We start from the raw sequence: 11,961 nt of genomic DNA, 5'->3' as shown, positions 1-11,961 counted from the left end.
GTATGGGATGAACCAATCAACAGCTGCTACACCCAACAACTCCCTTTGACAAATTTGCGTCAGCTCTTTAAAAAAAAGAGGAGAAAAAAAAGAAGAAAGGTAAATCAGTTTATTGGAGCACACTGAGGGCAAACATCTCAGTTACCGGAGCTATTTGCTCTCTGAGCTTAGCCCTGTTTCAAAATGCTTATCCTCAGAATACACCACCCAAGCTTGATCACACTTTCATTTGACAGTCTGGATTTTTGAATAATGCACATGCATTAAACTTGCAGTAACACAATAATAAAGAGCCTGGAAAATAAGTTCTGAGAGAAATACCTATTGACTCCCACACGGCGCTTATCTCTGTGACAACAGAGCTACACCTTGCACTGCCTGTCTGGAAGTGTGTGCTTTCAAAGGGGCTGCTTGACCTGTGCCTTAGTTTCCCACTTGCAATATTTAATGTAATTTCAACTGAGGAGATATATGTCCAGTGACAAATGTTATTCATTTAATGGCAATATAGGCCTGTGGAGAAGTATTTAATTATCTGTGATGTGCCTGCAATACTGCAGAATTTACTGTAGAATTCTATCCAATTACATAATGGCCATAATTAAAACCCACAACTAACCCTCCAGCCCTCCCACCCATGTAAGCTTTGTGATTAAAGTCCTCAGACTGGCCTGATTGTGAAGGCAGGAGGGCAAGTGAGGGGATGTAATTTTTAATTCTTAGAGTTTCCTGTGGAGCACTCAGACTGCTTTAGCTCAGGCTAGGTGACAACCTGTGGGAATCCAGCCCTGCTCCACTGTGACCAGGTCCTCTGCTTGCTCACTGCCAGCACTGGCTACGGTGTGCCGGTTTCAGAGTTTTCCCCCTGCCCCCAGAAAAGAAATTTGAGTTCCAATATAGACTCAGACAAATAGTTTAATAAAAATAAGCTCTGTCTCCCTCAGTTCTGCATTCCCATGAAAAGACAACTGATTGTGAGGCCAGTCATGCCATATGATGCCAAAAGTAGTGCAATCCAAAGATTAAGAGGTGCAAGGTTTGGAGCCAGAGGTCCTATCTTGATTTAAACCTAGCTGGAAGAATGAACAAATTTTTGGGCCTAGACTGGTTAAATGGACTTTGAGTCTGAAAGCTCCCTGTGTTTTCCATTTCATCAGTTGATCTAATGAAGGAAACAGGCTTTCCCTCTAAGGCATATGACCAAGAATAGGTGGCCTTAATGTGTTAAGGCAGCTCCCAGCAGAAGTTTGGCACCAGGTTGTCCAATGCCATTGCTCGGGTGAGGGAGCAGAGCTGCTGGGGGAGCTGGGGGAGGCAGCTGTGCTCTGCTTGAACCTGTTTGCTTTGCACACTTGACAGGGCTGTGGGTATGGGCAGCCCCCTTTGCACTGCTGCTCATGTGGCTATTTCATGTAACAATAGGGGAGAGAAAAACATTTCTTTAAACAAAGGAAAATAAGACCGCAAAGCATAAAGAAAACAGCAGGGAGATTTGGGGACACATGTACTAACAAATCAGCAACAGCTGTGAAAATTACTTCTCATGCATTTTTTTGAACCTGATTAAATAAATAATAATCAAGATTAGAGGTAATTTCCTTTTCAAAGACCACAAATATCCATGTGTATCCCTGATTCCCACTGAGTCTAAGCAGTGTGGCACAATTCTCTCTGTAGCTGCCTCATGGTAGTTGGGTGAATTTTTCCTCAGTGCATGGGGGAACGGAGTCCTCAGGGTTAGTGGTGCTCAGCAGTGTCCCTTTCCCAACACCTGATACCTCAAAGATGCCAGGCAAGGTGTCCAGGCAGGTAGAACTGGTAGAAATCATTCACATGCCTGTAGGCAATTTTTTTTCTGCAGAGAAGAGCCAGCTAGCACAGTTTTCTAACATAGGTTTTTGACTCTGACAGTTCTTTCTGCCTATCCCTAAGTAGAAAGCACTGCTTAATTTTCATCAGAAAAGACTTCCTTCAGTGGAGCACAAATGTCAGCATCCAATCTCCACACTGAAGGAAGGCACATGCTAACTCAAGACCCTTTCTGTTTTGTCTTCAGCTTGGCTATGTTTGATTTCACTATTTGTAAAGAAAACTTTGTATTTGCTAGCATTGCTTGAGGTCATGCAGAAGTTCAAAGAAAAAAAATACATTTTATTTTTGCTTTCTGACAAATAATGGGATTAAATTCTTGATTAGAATGTTGGAAACAGTGAACAAAAGAAGCACAACAGTGTGATATCCGTCCTTGCCTCTAGCTTTCTGTGTGACATGTCTCTACCACAAAGTCAGAACAGCTCCACTTAAATTCAAAAAAAGGGCCAAGTGTACTTTTGGTTACATTTCCACCAAAAGCTACTAAATAAAGCTCTTTGTTAATTTGTGGGATCATACTACAAGCCCCATTATCCACCTTGGTGCCTGTGGAGCACAGTGCAGCTCACCAGGGAGTGTTTGACCAGCCCAGACCCCTGTTTACCCTTTCTCTCAAGAAGCCAGATTAACTGCAGTTAAAATTATATTTGGTAGATGTTATATTTTTCTCTTCTGGTGATTTTTGGCTACTTTATGTCTCATGGAGAAAACTCCTGCTGCAGTGGTACCTGCCATCTGAGGCTGAGGCCACATTTCCTGAACAGAGAAAGCAGGAACAATCTTCTGGAGCTATAAGTGTGTATTTCCAGATTCTTCTAGAGTTAGAAGGGTACTTCCAGAGCAGAGGTTTTTGGCAGAACCTAGTGCTCACAGTGGTGACAGTGCCATTAAGCTCAGTGGTTCTTTGCCCTGCAGCCACAACAGGTTACATTTTCTGATCACTAAAATGCTCTTTGGGGAGCAAAACTTCCCAGCCATTGCTCTGAGCCCTTGTTTGAGTCAAAGAGTAATCAGAGCTGGTCTGGTTGTGTAAACTGGAGGTGCTGGCCCAGAGCTTGGTACTTGATATCCCCCAAACATGGGGATCACTGCTGGGGTAAGTCCAGAACATTCTGCTGCCTGCCTCTGCCCCAGCCTTTGCCCCCCAGGCAGCCTCCAGGACCTGGGCTTGGGCAGTGCAGGTCAGGGCTGTGCTGCTGTCCCTGGGGCTGCTTACATTGCTGTGTCTGGAGCCTAGGTTGACAAAAAGGCTTTATAGCACGAAATAAGATTATACTGAACATGCTGGAGATGTTTTTATCAAAATACTAAGCATATTTTTTTCCTGCATTTTGCCCTCGTTTTTATGGAGCTTGAGGTTGTGTTAAATGTTTCATTAACATTTTCCTGTTTTGTAATAATTTCTGCTCTCTGACTCATGCTACTTTCCTCTTGACACAAGAGCCTCTAGCTGTCTGTGTGTTGCTTCTTGCTCAAATACTATCTTCTGTAGTTGAAGGAGATTTTGTTGTAGCTCTCTGTTTAGTTTTCACTCTGTGTTCATTGTCATTGGCACTGAGACAGTGTGCAGGGTAAACCAAAGTGTATTTTGCAATTTTGTTGTGGCTGTCTGCTCTGCACTAATACACTACAAGTAAAAGTAATCCTGGTGGTGATAAACCAGCTGCATTCAAAGCACCTGACCCTACATGCTGCTGTATACACAGGTCCAAAACCCACTTAAAAGGGTTAGGATGCTTTTTGCAGGGATCTTTTTAGTATTGTTTGACTCTTGTTTCCCCCTTAGAAGTACCCATTAAAGATTAGGGTTTTTTCTCAGTTTATAAAGTTTAAGGCCAAGAGGTGTGGTGATACCTCCTGCATCTCAAGCAACCTGAATTCTCATTCAAATCCTGCCAATTCAAGGTGCTGCATGATTTCAGCTGGACAGAAACATTTTAAGTTTTCAATATAGAAAAGTTTGGGAAAGAGATGTTTGTTTAAGCTGGGGGAAGATAAAGGGAGGCATGAGAGCAAGCTACAGCTACTTAAAGGGTAGTTACAAAGATTATAGAGGCAGACTCTTCTCAGTTGGACCAGGAAGCCCAGACATGGGTTAGAAGTCACCAGAGTGTGGGAGGTTCAGATTGGATATGAGGAGAATGGAAGTGCAAATTTGGAACAGGTCTGTGAGGGAGCAGAAGCTGCAGGGCCACTGTCCTTGAAGGTTTTTGAGGCTTTACAAGGCAAAGCCGTGTCTGAGATGACCTGGTGTTCGTGTGCAGGAGGCTGGACCAGCTGCTCTCCACAAGTCCCTTACAGTGTTTTGATGAGCCTGTAAAACTGCTCAGTGCCACAGACACAGCACAAAGATATTAAAGATGCTCTCAAAAATACTGATGGTAGGAATGCAAATAGGTGAGACATGGCCAGACATTAGGCAAACAACACTCCATGTGCCAGAAACAAGTTATAAAAAGGACTTACCGAGGAATTCAATGGTCCATTGACTTCTTGAAGAGATTTGCTGTAGAAAGTGGGCAGGTTCTGCCTTAAGTGGTCTTTTTGTCTTCACACATACACTGTAAACACATAACTACCCACAAAAGAACTGAAAGTGCTCTTTTAAAATATTAATATTCACAAATTTTGCAAAACAAAACTGAGGATAACTGGTAAATGTATTAAGTTATTCATATCAGAATAACTGGCATGTTTTGAAAAAGGTTGCAACATCCTGTGTTTCCTTTCCAAAACCAGAATTTCTTCTTATCCCCAAGTTTATTTCAGTCTCTCTGGAAATAATGATCTTCACAGGGCAAGTATGAAAAGCTGCATTTGCAATTGACTACAGTGAACTAAGAGGAAGAGTTAAAAAAGAATATTAAATAAAGCCCATGTGATTAGTTTTGTGAAATAGAATTCCTAATAACAAACATAAGTTGTGGAGTCATAACTATAATTTACTATGTATTAACTGCTTTTCTAATATACTTTTTGAATTATAAAATATTAGATATGTATATTCAATACATTATATATACAGTATATTATATATAAAAATTATATATAGTGTGTGTTTATAATATTAAGTGTAACTACTGAGAGCACAGGATATTTCCTTTGTGACATTACTACCTCTCCCTGTTGCAACGATTCCTGCTGCTGCAGAGTGTATTTATTGCTGCCCAATATTTTTAAGTAAAAAGGAAAACTGGAGGTTCATAGCACCTGACAAAAGGGAATTCACTGCAATGACTAGGAATGGAAGCCATTTACCTCAGTGTCTATAATCTCAATAGAGGGAGAGATGAACATGCCTGAAAATGATTCAAACTCCCTAGAAGGGGCTTATGGTCACTAGTTAGGTTCTTTAATGTACCTCAGACTGTTACTTAAAGGCTTGCTAGATGAATCTAGGCTTTGGGAAGGATATAAGATGTTACTCATACTATTTCAAAGAGAAACTTGCCACACAACTTTTTTTTGGGTCTTCTTTCTATTTGAATAATGTCAGGAACAGAGGAAAAACACCCTGTAGATTTTTACCCCATGTCTTCTGTTTTTCTACATCTTCACCTAAAAAAATTATTTCAGTGTTGCCATTTCCCTCCTCCAGTATTTTCAGAATATATTTGGGAGCATCTTGCACCATCAGGGCAATTATACCTGGCTTCAAGCATTGCCTGAGCAAAGGCAGGGGCTACCTGAAATTTTCACCACAAGCCTGTCTATTGTTTGCTCCGAAAATGTCCATTTGTGCTAGAAAGAACATGTTGTCCATGCTCTACATGGAATGAAGCTGAGCAAACAAAGCTGCATGGCAAAAGAATGATGAATTGTCTAAGTAGTAGATTGGCACTGCTGCATATTACAGAGTATAAAACTATGATTTTATGTGTTTTTAAATATAATAGCTGAGTAATATTGAGCTATTATGTCCCTTTCTGTACTGATATATATGAGAAATCTTATTGAAATTTATTCAGTCTCTTCTCGCTCTGCCTTTTGCTAAGGGTAGAGAACTGCATTTTCAGCTGACTGCAGAGTGCCTGAGGTTTCTCACAGCTGCTACCATGTTCTGCCCAAATGTGAACAAGTGATTCAGGCTCTCAAATGTGCCACTGGTTTGGCACCTGTGACTTGGGCAGTGAGAGCTGCTGAGACTCAGGAGCTCTAGGAGCATCATGCTAGGCATGGCTTTGGAACCTCTTCTTCTTTTAAGATCTGGAAAACATGTAGGTCCAGAAAGAAAAGGAGTTAGTTTAATATTTTGATCTCCATCCTTATTTTAGGAGGCTAATTTTTGCAGCAGATGCAATGACTTGGTAAATCCTGAACAGCTCATCAGAACAGGCTCGGCTCATATCCAGCCTTCCAGAGCATTTCATCTGGGTAGTTCTACCCTGGCTACCACCTCTCATGGAGGCCCTTAAGCTGTGAGTAAGGAAAGGTCTCCAGCAGGATTACATGCTAGGCTAGCCTGCTTATGGATCCCTCTTTGCTGGGGCCCAGTGCCTGTCCCATTGTATGACCAGATGTGTCTACTACAGCTTGTACCTGCAGTTATCTGCTGTGAGATAAACACTCCCAGTCACACAGACTGGGAAGAACTCACTGTTCGTCATTATATAGGGAGCACATGGAACATATGCATTCATTTTTGTTCATATTTAATGAACCAGAGGAGCCCATGTTGGTTTAGTAGTGTACAGTTTCAAATGCCTCTGTATGTGCCAGCATGATGTTCTGGGATGGAAGGCCTGGCCATCATGACTCCTAACCTCATGGTCACAGAGTGAAGGCCTGGAAGACTCCTCATGAAACCATCCGGATTGTATTAGCTGGAGTCCAGTCAGAAGTCGAAGGTGTGGAAGAGATTATTCCCCTCCATAAGGCAATTTTGAGTTTTGCTCCACCAAGAAGGAGTACAACAAGATAGTGGTGGAGTGCAAGGCATACAAGATAAGGTTGAAGGAGTTAGCCTGCAGAAAAAAAGGATGAGTAGGGATATTCACCAGTATTACTGGTGAAACTTAGTTATCAGTAGCACTACAGTTCTGTTTATAAAAGTAATAAGATTTTAATGTATACCAGATGCAATTAAAATCAGCCTGAGAAAGCAATCAGATTCCTCTTTCATTAGCAGACTTGGTGGGAGACCAGTATTGTTGTATGTGCTGTCTGAACAGTAGTTAATTCTTTGCACCACTTAACAACTTCTCTCAGACCCTGAACGCAGAGACAGCTCTTTAGAATCAGTCACAATGAGATATCATTCTTAAAAAGTTCTACCTTCACACAAGGGTAAAAGCACACCTTTGGAGACTTATGGGTGTTGTCACCTTACAACAATTTCCCATTTATTAAAATCAGTGAAAGAAGGGTGAAACCAATGCATTCATTTATGGCCCAACACAATCTGAGCCCATTAAACTCTTCTGGCATGAGAGGGAAATGCTGTTCTCCCAGAGTACTCCACAGGAGTCCTGCAGTTTGTCCAGGGAAAAAAAAACAACTTAATTCTTGGTTCTGCTGCAGACTTTTCCTCCTTACTGAACACACCTCTAGGGCAATATTCATGGAGAGCTCAGGTACCAGAGTGGCAGCCAGTGCTCACACAGTGTGCTAGGCGCTGACATTTTCCCCAGGGAGAGTGTCTTGTCTGGATGGCCTGGGTAGGGCTAAGCAGCTCAGCACCCAGGCAACTCAGGCCCTGTAAAGTCAAAGTTTCTTCACTCTTCCATCTCCCCAACCTGTTCAAAAGACACCAAGCGTACTGATGTGGGATCTGACAACCTAACAAAACTTCGGTTCTCCTCTGTTGTACTCCTAAGGGCTCCATGGGCTGCACCGACTTTGAGCATGGGCAGTGCTGGTGCATGTCTGTCCAAAACATACCTCTTACATAAACTCACAACTGCTCAGAGTCAGGTGTTGCAATTTCCTCCATGAATTTAATCCACGCTCTGCTCTACAGTCCTCAGTCTGCAAAACTGGGAATGTAGTACATCTCTGTTTCGTTTGGAGTTCATAGGGATAAGTACATTCATCTGCTACTTATCAGCTATTTAATGATGTACAAAACCACATGAAACAAAAGGAAATGCAAAAAAGGTTTGAAACATACTCTATGTGACACATTCTTGTTCCTATAATTTTTTTCTTTTGAAACTTCATAGCTAAAAAACCTTTGTCTCTATCAGTTCTACATACTTCTTTTGATATTATACCGCACCCCATGGTAGTGATTTTCTATAATGCTTTATAAGTTTGTAAAAAAAAAAAAATAAATCACCAGATGACTTATAACTATGATTCATGTTATTGTTATTGGTCATTATTATCATTTGTCATATGAGACAATGCCTGGCTATGCACTTTTCCTCTTCTGAAAGAGAAATCTGGCTCAGCTCTGAAGGCTCCAAATTCTGTTTGTTATACTAGCTGAAACATGTTTATTACACTGTCATGTTTTTATATCCCTCCTGCTACCTTGTGCAAAACATACTTTTGCACTGACCAAATTGTGAAAATTCTGCAAGGCTTTGCTCTCTTTCATCAAGCCACTGATCCACTGAGTTTAGCAGCCTCATGTGGTGGTAGCCTGTATCTGACCCAGCAGTCTCCCCTCCCTCTCAGTACCACACCTAATCCTGAGAGGCCTTTCATGGGAAAGTGCCTTCATGACTTTCAATCCTAAGATTCCTCGAGTTTTAAGCTCTATTCTTTCCTCAAAAATTGTGAATTAGAGTCATGTACTACCTGTCTGTATGATTGTTATATATATCCATGTATATATACTATAGTATAATAATGTTTGATTGAGAGGAAAAGCCACAGGAGACATATATATATATATATATAATAGCTAAAAATAGCAGTGATAAAGCGACAGTAATGACAACCCTATTTTCATGTTGCAGCTGCAGTGAGTTTCTGTACGACTTCACCAAGAGGTTTTTAAGGCATTTTGGCCAAAGCCTTTTGAACCCCTGAGCTACACTGACTTCACAACTTGATGGCAGGAAGTCTGTCAAGTGACATTCTGAAAACAAATAACAAGTAAGTCATCTTATGAGAACTCAGTCACTTGTACCTCCTTGATTTTGTACCACATCTGAAAGACTACAAGCTCTATCTTTGGACAAGTGCTATCTAGAAATGTGATTGTTTTCTCCTGATTTCTGCTGTTGTATCTAATAAGTTGCTTTTCCCTCCCCTCAAAAACTTACATCATCAGGTTTGTCTGTGACTCCATAACCAGAGGAGTATGGCCAGAAACAGGCGGAAGGTTCATGGTTGCATGAAAACTTCCCAAACACGTTGCTTGGCTTAGCAATGATGTCAATATTTATTGTCACTGCCACAGACCCAGAGAGATTACACAGACACAGCCAGGATACCGCAGTTGCAGTTTGTATAGGGTTACATGCAGCACTCTCCCTCTGGCATTGAATTTGAGATATTGCATCACAGCAGGTGTCAATGAGATGAATTTTTTGTTCAGTCCAAACACTGCTGGGAGAGGAAGGGAACCAGTGGCTGACGTATCTGGGTTCCTGTTTCTTGCTCCACAGATCCCAGCTGGGTTTGAGCCTCATAAGAGTGATGCTAATTCTGTAGTCCCACAACTCCCTTAAGTCAACATAAGTAAATGCTGATGCTAAAAGAAGCAGTGCCAACTTCCCACTGACCCAATCAGTGTTTTCACTCTCCTTGCTTCTCCAGAGGCTGCAAATAGTCATATATACATATGGGAGGGGGAAATAAAAAGTGGCTAGTTTTAACCCAGAGTGTTGTCCTGTTCCCACTGGCTGTGTGGCTGCATGAACATCTGGCAGATGAGAAAGGGAGATGCAAATGGCAATAAGCAGGTAGAGGACCAGAAGATAAGCCATCACTGGTTATTACAGTTAAATGAATTCTGGAACTAGCAAGAAAATTACAACACTTTTACAATGACCCCTCATGGTTAAATGGCAGTGTGCAAAATCACAAGGCAAACATCCCTGGTCCATTATATCTGGATTAGGCAGGTTAGATGAAACAAATTTTCAGACTCAGAAAATGCCATTGGACCTCTTTAAGCTAGGTTAAATGTACCTAAAGAATCCCTGACTTACAAAGTGCTTTACATTATCTATGTTGACATCCAAAATCAAATACTGGTAGTTTCTAATAGAACATAGCCAAAACAAGTCAAGATGCTATTTTAAATCAAAACCATTGTCTCTTTTTTTTTTTTTTTTAAATGAAAATCACTTTCCTCATAAAAAGTTTTTATGTTTCAGAAAATTATATTGAGAATAATGTGTCTTAATAATGACTCTTATAATGGCATTACTTAAAACAATTAAATCAATTAGTTCAATAAAATTCTTCAACAGAACTACAATATTTTGACACTATGACTGATTGAGTTTACTGCCTTTGCAATTAATGAAAGATTGGTTCCTTTAGCAATTACACTCTGATTAGTCCACAGCAAGAACATTTTTCCATTACTCATCCCCCACTGCTATCAAAGGGCCTTTACTTTGGGCTTTTAGTTCTCTCTTTTATCCTAAATTTATAGAGTTTATCAAAGCCCTTGCTCACTAAAAATCTTGGAGCAAATTTGATTTTGTATTTACCTGTGCTAAAACTTCAAAATAAGAAAATCCAAGAAGTAGCTAGACACTAAGGCACAGGCACCTAATATTTTTGGTTTAATTTAAAAAATAGTAGCTGTGACTGTTCAAGAACTGGTAAGAGTTAATGTTAAAAACCTGTGATTAAAAAACCCAACTGTTTATTACAAAACAGCATAAAGAATCTTTTCATAGCCCAAGTAATCAAGCTTCTGTCAAAGTGAGATAATTGTCAATCAAACTTTCAATTCAAACACAGCTGCTGAAAATCAGAGACAAGAAGCCAGACGCGTCACTCCATGTTGAGCACTAACTCCGAAGCAAGTACAGAGGATTGGCAGTAGCTGAGACCTTGTAATTCTGTACAGTTGTGGAAGCACTCAGAAAAAATCCCTAAATTGGAGAGTTTTGTCTTTCTGAAGTTGAAAACAAATGTGTTTACCATGCTGGTCAAGGTAGTACTTAATGAGAAAAATATGTTAGCATATAAGCTTTTATTTAACTGAAAACCCCCAAAGTACTAAAGGTGGCTCTTGACTTCAAGTACACAATTAATATTTCTTTTAATCTAATCCAATTAGTAAAGGTTTTTCTTGGCTCAACAGTTTGAATGAACATGGCAGGGAGGATTGTGAGACTAGTGCAGTGACCAGGCACCATTCCTGCAAAGACCAATCATTCTTTACTCTGCTCTTGTCTGTTGAAAATAATCAGATATTAAATATACAGGTATTGCTAAAACAGATCTGCAGTATGTATTTATTTTGTCACCATTAGTTTCCATTTCTTTTTTTCCCCCTCATATGTTAAAAATAATTTGACATGGTATAAGTTTTGTTTTGTTTGCTCTGCTTGACTCTGTTAAGTAGAGTTTGAAGTAAAACTTGGAAAACAACTGTTCTCACAGGAAATTAATGTTCTGCTTATATGTACTGCATATTCATACCACTATTGTTCATTATACTGTTTTGCAAATGTGCACAATTATCAACTAGTAATTTCATAAATCTGAAAACCACAATTCCCAGGTGATGACCATGACCCTAGAAAAAACCTAGAGAAAACAACCTCTTTACGAGACATACCTTGCAATAGATGTTTGTTTAACTGGAAATCCACAAGAGCAGCTGCCCAGTGCAAGGGTACATATTTGCTTCTGAATCCTTTCTCAAAGACACTATTTAAACATGTTGATGAACTGAGCTCTATTTTTCCCCACCTCCATTCCAGCAAAATAAGGAGACTCAGAAGATAAAATTTGTTTTGTTATTGCAAGTAGTGCTATGTGGTAAGTGAGAAATTTACTTTCTATAGTCCTATGTAATTATGAAGGTGGCAAATGTCCATTTCCTGTACAGATGCAATGTCTGTGTGTACTGCTCAGTGATATTTCTATTTGAAAATGAATATGCTTCTATTTCTAGAAATGTTTGTGCATAGAGCTCCTTATTGTCCATATTTGGCTTGACGTTAAAGA

The sequence above is a fragment of the Catharus ustulatus genome, chromosome 4 (assembly GCF_009819885.2).
Source record: "Catharus ustulatus isolate bCatUst1 chromosome 4, bCatUst1.pri.v2, whole genome shotgun sequence".
Taxonomy (NCBI): Eukaryota; Metazoa; Chordata; class Aves; order Passeriformes; family Turdidae; genus Catharus; species Catharus ustulatus.
This window is presented reverse-complemented; position numbering follows the sequence as displayed.